Raw genomic sequence first — 9,352 nt, forward strand, 5'->3', positions numbered from 1 at the left:
TATGTTTAGATAGGTATCTTATTCTGGATACAGAAATAAAAAAAAGCTTATTCAGTATTTGCCGAATGCCTAAACGAAAGAGATGGAAAATGCTTATCTCCCTTTTTAAGGATATCATTGAGTTGATAAAGATTCAAAGAAAAAAATACAGGTTGAAGTTTAATCAAATTATTAAAACAATTTTACAATAGGTGCTCGAATTGCTTTTCTCCGGCTCGTATGCACGCTTGGCACCGTTTTCTAAAACTTCAAGTTAATTTTCTTAAATTAATTTCGGATATGTTTCGTGCTGCCTCGAACATGCCGCCGTAGTTCCTCTTGGGACCTTATTGGCTTGGAGTAAATTTTATCTTTTAAGCATATAATAAATCTAATGGATTTTGGTCCGGGGAACGTAAGACCATGCCCAACGTGGTCCCAGTCGGCCGATCCATCTTCTTGGAGCGGGAACCACAGCAAGATGGCTGACCAGAACACTACGCTCGCGATGTCCGCGTCCACCTCACACAGATATTCCCAGATAGATTGGACGATTGGGACCAGTGGCATGGCCGCCGCGTTCCCCAGACCTAAACCCATTGGATTTTTTTCATTTGGGGATGCTTAAAAGATAAAGTTTACTCCAAGCCAATAAGTTCCCAAGAGGAACTACGGCGGCGTATGTTCGAGGCAGCACGAAACATATCCTTAATTTAAGGAACTTAACTTGAAGGTTTACAAGACGGTCCCAAACGTGCATACGAGCCGGGAAAAACAATTCGAGCACCTATTGTAAAATAAAATTATTTTAATAAATTGATTAAACTTCAACCTGTCTTTTATTTTCTTTGAACCTTTCTCAACTCAATGATATCCTCAAAAAGGGAGATAACCATTTTCCGGCTCTTTTTTTTAGGCATTTGGAAAATATTGAATGGGCGTTTTTTTTATTTCTGTATCCAGAATAAGATATCTTAACATAAATCGATATTTTTACTAAGTAGCAACGGGTTGCAGATTTCCTAGTTTTAACTTTTTTTTTATGAGGCTTTCGAAAGATGATAATAATTTCTATTTTATTGCAAGAAGGTACATGTGTCATACCATTTTTGAATCTGCATAACATGTTCAATAACTTGACGTTATTTGATCATTACTTTTCTAGTAATACCTATTTTGTTATCTTAATTAACTATTCATGATGCCGTACATACAAAAAAAGCAACTTCGAGACCTTTCCGAGAGCACACTGGCACTAAAAATGTTAAAAACGGTAAAAATTCACGAAAAACCTTAATGAGGCAATAACGTGAAAACCGTGCCACTTTTACTGGGGTCATGTTAAGTTGGTTTGGGGCCTCTTGGCCTGGTCTACCTCCAGTGTCACTGTGACGTGTCACTTATGGGATACCCTGTATATTCCAATATGCGACCGGCAACAAACTCGGCGGGACATATCTTTTCAAAACATTACCTACATCTTATAATTAACATGCATCTTATAATTATCATTAACGAGTAAATGAGAAAAAATACAATTTAAATTACTATAGAATTCATGCAATTACATACAGTGGGTATTTTTCTTTATAGAAATATGATTTAAAAATATATATGTGTAGGTATCGAATCATACAAATACGTAGCTCTTTCAGAAAACATATCAAATTCTTACAAAAGCAAAAGAAAATAAAATTAATAAAAGAAATGAGAATATATATATTAAACATATAAATCTGAGACTGATTGTTGTGAATACCTACATCAAATATTTGATATGCTTTCTTACCTGGGCTGTGTCACCTATAACTTTACACATAATACAATGATTTTAATTGCTAAGTACTTATTTTTATTACAGTTTCTGGTTTGGACCATGCATGTTTGTCAAGTAGTCCTCGACTCTGTAATAAGCCTTCAACATCAATACCCTTTTTAAGTAATTCTTAAGAGCTGGAAAGGGTAATCTTAAAGCATCGTCAGGTAACTTGTAATAAAAATTAATGCAGTGACTTTTGTATGTTACGGACACTAAACTTTCTGATAGCAAGCTTATGAGTGCACCCATATTTTTACACTTGACTGTACCTACAAAGCAATCCGATTGGATTGCTGCTTAAATGGCTTAACCTGAATTTTGACTTATTTACATTATGGTGCTCCCACAGGGCAGTTTTATATAACTTGATAAAACATCGTGTGATAGGGACACCATGATAGTATTGACAGTGTTATATTATGTAACAGCTAGTGTAGAGCACCATTATGTTATATAGTGTCTGTAATGTATAAATATGTCACAGGCAACTTGACAACTCCGGTCCCTACCTCATATTAATGTTCTTAAAAAGTAGGAAAGGTGTAAGTAAAATTGACAGCCTAATTTAAGTAGCCAGGTCGCCAGACTGTTATATTGTCTAATTATAAGATTTCTGACCGCTTAGCATGACTTGCGTTGTAGCGCGCATGGAGTCGTATGGATATCTCATCTCATTCTCTATCATCGAATCAGGCGTTACTGTGAAATCCATATTAATGGAAACAATAAGATTTCTTTGCCAATTATCGATATAAAACGTGTTAGTGCTGACCCGTTATAGGTACCTTCGTATACTTTACTTACTTTCTGTACTGATACTTTCGTATTTTTGCATGCAACTAATGTTCCCATAATCCCACCGAGAAAAATATGAGTAGGTAGGTACCCAAATAAATATAGATACTTACTCATGGATACATTTAAGGCAACGCAAAAAAAAAGGCTTTTTTATTACTGGATTACAGCACCTAGAATAATTTCAAAATTAGACCCTGTGCGTAAAGAGAAGAGTCGAATTAAACATTTTATTGCGTTCCTCTAAATTTAATTTGTTCATGAATGTATATGTATAACTGTTGTTCGCCTAGCTATAACGTTGGTATTGACCTCTCATATTTTTATTTTTATCTGCCTGCTTTTCTCATAAAACTGTCACGATCTGAGCCACGTTATCGGCGGGTAATTGAAAATCAACCCGATAGGATGCCATTGAATAGTTGACGAGAAACGGCTATCCCGGCAGGGCCCCATCTGCGTCTACCTGTTACCCGTGGAGCATTATTATATATCTCCATATAAAATGTCACAATACAGATAATAGGGTTATTTCTGAACTTGTGAATATTTTTTTTTACAGCGGACATTAATAGTACATTACTATAGAGGCCGGGAAGTAAGGGATTGCCGGCCGAATAGAATAGACGGATAGTTATGAGGCCGACAACCCCTTTTCACGCCGAGATTTGTATAGTGCTTTTCTCAAACTGTAATGAAATATAATAAAAATATGATGATGATGATGATTGTTTCATGTCCTAATGTTCTAGGTTATTCAGTGATTTACGGAAATGAATAATATAATGTATTTTTATTATATATTTATAATTCCCGTTTCATTCAAACCCAATATTATATCTTTTTCCGTAATAAAATGCGTACTATAAAATCCGTAATAATATAATTAGCCTGCGCCCTGCCCCGCTGCTGGCGGCACCCTAGGTTTGGTTTTTTATAATGTGTTTATATGTATTTTTTATTGTTTTTATGTGTTTTTGTATTTTACTTTCATATTCATGTTATAAAGAACCTAACTTATGAAGAATAATAAATACAGATAATTACTGTAATAGTCTGTACCATACACGCGATGGTTTTTCCTCTGGGCCCAAAATCGACGATCTCCTTTGATTATTTTTTACGGTTTAGGAGATGCAGCCCTATAAAGACTTTTCTTTTTTTTTGCGTTTTTTAAATATTAGTTATATTACCTAGAGGTTTCCTAAAGGGGAACGAAAATTTGATTAATTTTGCGCTACGACGCACGATTTAGGAGAGCACTATAAAGATGAAAAAAAAAACGAGCCATAAAGCAAATACTGCCTATAGTTTTTTTTTAATGGCTGAATGCCATGATGCTGTGTCACAAATATCTGTGAAATGGAAATTAAAAAAGAGCCACTTCCCGGCCTAGACCTGCAACTTTGTATGAAATTTCATTAAAGACCTCTCGTCTGGCCGCGCCTGAGTCGTGATGCTTCCCAGCCCAATATGAATAACATAATATCAATCATAATATCAATATTACAAATATTGCATGTTTGAGAAAAACTTATTACACAGACAAAACCAGATTGTTGGGTTTTGAGTTATTTTTTAAATCAACAATAACTGATTAAGAGGGGCCAGAAAAGGAGAAGGAAACGATAGATATATTTATATACGAAAGGCATCGCAAGGGGGGGTTTCACCCTTTTATCTCAACTACTCTGAAAATATACTCGTCATATCCCACGGCTATGTCATTACTCATTAGCAGGGATCGTACATTTTCCAGCATTTATGGTGCACGAAGTGTTGTTAACGGAATTGGTATAAATAATATCAACCCTAATGATTAATTAGCATTTATTACGTTGATATTAACCTTAATTTACCCTTTCAGTTGAAATTATCTTTACCAATTCCGTTAACACCACTCTGCTGCACCAAAAATGCTGGAAAATGTACGATCACTGCTCATTAGCTATTTTATAATAATGTTATGCAGAGTAACGATATACAATTGAAAATAAATGAAAATTAGACATGTTTTCGTGATCATATCGTGCCACCTTTAACCTTTTAAGTTAAGATTTTGATTGGAGTCTACCATAGGAAATACTTATAATCTAGTATCCGTGTGAAAGTTTCATGACATTTTCTCTTCATTAAAACGTGTACCGTAAAATGGGGTGAGTTGGGACAAATCCGAAGTTCAAACCTCAATAAAAGCTTATTTTTGTGGGTAAGTATGTGGCACGTTGATTTATACACTTGAAAAGTGTTCCGGTAGTATGAACTTTACTTTTTCAATGATAATCTGTCGTTTCATTTCATAGATTCAACGATAAACACAAAATAGTAGGAAATCTCAGCTTACCCCGTAGTCGGGGTTGGGAGATAGGAATTGAGTGAGACGGGACGATTGTTAGAATTGACACAACATTACAATAGCTTCAATTCTCGAGAGCATAAAGTATTTACGTATCAATGTGATAACTCTGATCTAAAAATACCATCTCACCCCCCTACCATACCTCCTCACTCCATTCATAACCCAACTACCCTCGTAATCCCTACTCACCCCATTTTACGGTAGTACCTAATTAAATTGATATAAAAACTAAAATTTTGCTTAAGCCTCTAACATATTATTTTTTATCTCCCATTTATCAACAGATTTGTATAATAAACTATATATTTTTTTAAACTTAATAAGTGTAGCTTTACGACTTTATTTTTTATATTCAGATTTCTGCTACATTTTTTTTATTAAAATTGGTAATTATAAAAAAAACAAAAAAACGTGTTTAGTCTTTTCTACTTTATTATTATTTTTTGTTAAAAGTGCTATGTTTTTGTTCTAAAAATAGATTCCTCATCCCTAATTTATCCGAAAATGATATATCACATGCCCTAATAGGTATAGTTTTAGAAAAATGTTGCTCCAAGTGAAGCGCGGTAGCGTCTAACTTCCCCCCTCCCCCCCACTAAATGAGAGGTGGCTCTCGACGGCTCCCGGTCTGTATTTGCTCAAGACCAGCTAAGAACCAACTGTGCCAAGTTTCAGCGCATAGTCACAAAGTGCAAGGTCCCCATACAACAGTGTGCATTAACAAACCAGCTATATGTCATTATGCAAATAGCAAAGATAAATTGATATACCAATTGAATAAATATTGTGGGTTTGTTATATTTAACATACATTATGAAATTGAAGTAGGTATTCATGACAAAATCACACGTGATACGTGTACAGCGTGCTAACGAGAACATGAATGGTGGCTGATGGATCCCAATTGATGCTGACACAATGTATTATAACTTTATAACTAATCCTAGTAGCATAAAACAAAATATTGTTTGACGCTTCACTTGTCGGCCGGGGATGGAGAAACATGGAAACATTTTGTAGCGTAGGTCATATAAATACTTAGTGCATTATTGACGAGAAGAGAAGGTGAAAAAGGCAATTACCGACTCAGTATTCATTTTAAATGGACGAAATTGGAAGTACCGACGACCTCACTAACCATTAAAGAGTCATTTAGCTGACACAGAGAAAGTAGATATGTACTATCAATTGCATTGGTGAGTAAAGACTATTTTCGGCTTCACATCTCTATTTCGACTGTTTTATTTACTTTTTCTTTAAATTTGTTATGTACGTTATTTGTATTATTGTGTTATATAAACAAATGAATTATATTTTATTAGGGCGAGCGAAGCGAGCCCTATCACTATTCGACAAACTATGCATTCTTGTGGTACACATTACGGAAAAACTATCGCACTTATAGGTTTGAAATTTAACATAGTAATTTAAATTCATGTCTAGATGTGTTATCAAACATAAAAATATCATTTTATAAACCTAAAAAAAAAAAATAAAGGAATAACACTTTGTATTACTACTAGCGTCATCTGTTAGAAAAAATATGAATTAAAATTCGTGCTAATGTACTATGTGCTAACAAAGATGAATACAAAAAACTGGTCAAGTGCGAGTCGGACTCGCGTTTTAAGGGTTCCGTACATCACACAATTTTTAACAATTTTTTTGTACGTGAAACCCGTGAGTTATTATATTACGTCTTGAAAAACCCGAATTGGTCAGATCAAAAACCAGATGTAACATGAAGTGTTACGGAACGGTGGCTTATATCTCTGCAACTATGCAAAGTAGCTTGGATAGGAAGATTACATCCCGAACAATAGTACCTACAACTGTCCAAATGCGAAGACTGAAGGCCGAGCTCCGCGTAGAGCTGAAAGCTCGGAGCGTCCGACGGGTTCGCGCTTCCCACAACTTCCGCAAGTGTTTTAAAAGCGAAGGCCGAAGAGAGGTAATACCTATAGTGCTTTTTTAAACACGTAACAATAGTAACCTAATCAATCAGTAGTACAAGTACCATTACGGCTGTGTGCCAGATACAGCCTAGTCGCATTTTTTGTCTTCAGTCCGACTCACGCTTGATCATAAAGGCACGCCTCATCGGAACGCTTCGGGGTTTCGTTCTTATGCGACTATCGGCCTAGTGCCTTCGTAATAGCTGTCTACACCACGTTTCACGTGGGCCATTGCGGCTGTGTCCCTAAAAAGCCTAATCGCATTTTTGTTCTTAAATCCGACTCACGCTTGACTCTAGATATTTAATAGGTTTTCCTGTCATCTTTAGGTAAAAAAACTGTTTTGTGTATTCTTTTCAACATTTTAGACCCTGTAGTTTCGGAGATAGAGGGGGTTATTTGGTTATTTAATGATTAATGTTTATTTTTTATCTATTTTCTTGAATAACTTCTATACTTTTTATACTAAATTTATAATATATTTGAGATTCTCACAATGAGCCCTTTCGTTTGATATGTAACACGATATAGTTTGCAAAAATTTGTTTTTTAATTTTCTCATTTACCCCCCAAAAGTAGTCCCTATATTTAAAATATTTGTTGACGTTACATGTCCGTCTTTGGGTCACAGACTTACATATGTGTACTCAATTTCAACTTAATTGGTCCAGTAGTTTCGGAGCAAATAGGCTGTGACAGACGGACAGACGGACGGACAGACAGACGCACGAGTGATCCTATAAGGGTTCCGTTTTTTCCTTTTGAGGTACGGAACCCTAAAAAGGGTTAAAAGTTTGGATTCTGACCCATCTCGCTTCGGTCGGTTTGATTCCCAATTTAGCAATTAAGTTTCTGTGAATACTGGAACATTCATACTTGCTGTATATTCACTGCGGAGGTCAATTTACTCGTATGTTCTGTTCTGTAACGCCGATGAACTGATCGGTCATGTTGTGTTAGCAAACTTAAATCGGGCATTTTCAGTTCGAGAAACAGTTTTAGTGTTACTATTGCTTGAAACTGCCAAAATTATAAGTAAAGATAAGCATATTAGGCCGTCTGTATCGGCCCTAAATCACTGGAGTTTGTTAATACAACCCGACTGTAACTTGTATGGAAGCTGCACGCCGACTGCACGCCAATTGCAACGTCGGCGTGCAGTTCAACAAAATGACCCAGAACCCTGGCAATACCTAGCGGAACTCAGGTTTGGTGCAACATAGGCAAACGCTGTTTTGGTCATCCGACTCGTTTTTATGAGCACTTGGGAGATACCCAAAATAGAGCTGTTGCTGAACCCTGGCAGTATTTAGTGGAACTCAGGTTTGTTGCAATATACGCACACGATGTTTTGGTCATCTCAATCGTCTTGATGAGCACTTAGGAGAGTACTACCCAAGATAGAGCTGATGCTGAACCCTGGCAGTACCTAGTGGAGCTCGGGTTTGGTGCAACATAGACGCACGCTGTTTTGGACATCCGACTCATGATGATCACTTGGTAGAGTATATATAGTACCCAAGGTAGCTGATGCTGAACTCTGGCAGTACCTAGTGGAGCTCGGGTTTTATACAATATAGGCACACGCTGTTTTGGTCATCCGACTCGTCTTTTTGAGCACTTAGGAGATACTCCCGATAGAGCTGTAGCTGAACCCTGGCAGTATTTAGTGGAACTCACGTTTGTTGCAACATAGGCACACGCAGTTTTGGTCATCTCATTCGTCTTGATGAGCACTTTAAGAGAGCAAATTATACGTAAGTTTATGTGCGGAGCAGCATGATTACCGCCAGTAGGTGTCCAGACGGGATAGTTTTACGCTCAATTGTGTGGTGTGGACGCATAAATAAATTCAAGGACATTGACTCGCTGACCCAAGATTATGTAGGAAAGTCAGTTGGCTTCCTTACAAAAAGTACTGGGCGACCGTGTAGGATGCAATAAGCGCTTATGAAATTGTATATTACCTGTGGATGATATTGGCAATTTGATTTTGTCGTCTGGACACGTTTTTAATGGACAAAGTAAAAGCTGTAACAGATAGGCGTACCGGACAGCGACCGGGGTTCAATTAGTAGGTATATTTCTTTCTTGCTCTCACTTATAGCTGCGTCCTTAACGGACTTATTACGTACCCATTCGATCGAACATGGAACAAGCCTCGGACTGGATCAAAGTCGCGGTCTGGTACGTTTAGGTAGAAAAACTCCGCGAGCCCTTACAAAGCTCTGCTTTTTGCTAGTTATATTCAATTGCGACTGTGAATTGCTGACAGACTTAAATAACTTAAAAAGAAAGTATATGTTTTCCCGCCAAACATTGTCTATGGAAATGTAGTTGTTAAAAGTATATGTGATAGCCGAGCACCACTTTGTTTCATATCTGTCTATTGCAAAACATGTCTAGTGACCTATGTAGTATCTTATTTTAATTTCTTAGAATCTG

The 9,352-nt window shown here is 36.6% G+C and overlaps 1 long non-coding RNA gene across 1 annotated transcript in view; it reads right to left on the minus strand.

The window, feature by feature from the left end:
- Window positions 1-9,352, minus strand: part of LOC134804946 (uncharacterized) — a 371,780-nt gene that overhangs the window by 180,099 nt on the left and 182,329 nt on the right. The gene's annotated exons all lie outside the window — the stretch shown is intronic.

This window comes from Cydia splendana, chromosome Z, assembly GCF_910591565.1.
Source record: "Cydia splendana chromosome Z, ilCydSple1.2, whole genome shotgun sequence".
Lineage (NCBI taxonomy): Eukaryota > Metazoa > Arthropoda > Insecta > Lepidoptera > Tortricidae > Cydia > Cydia splendana.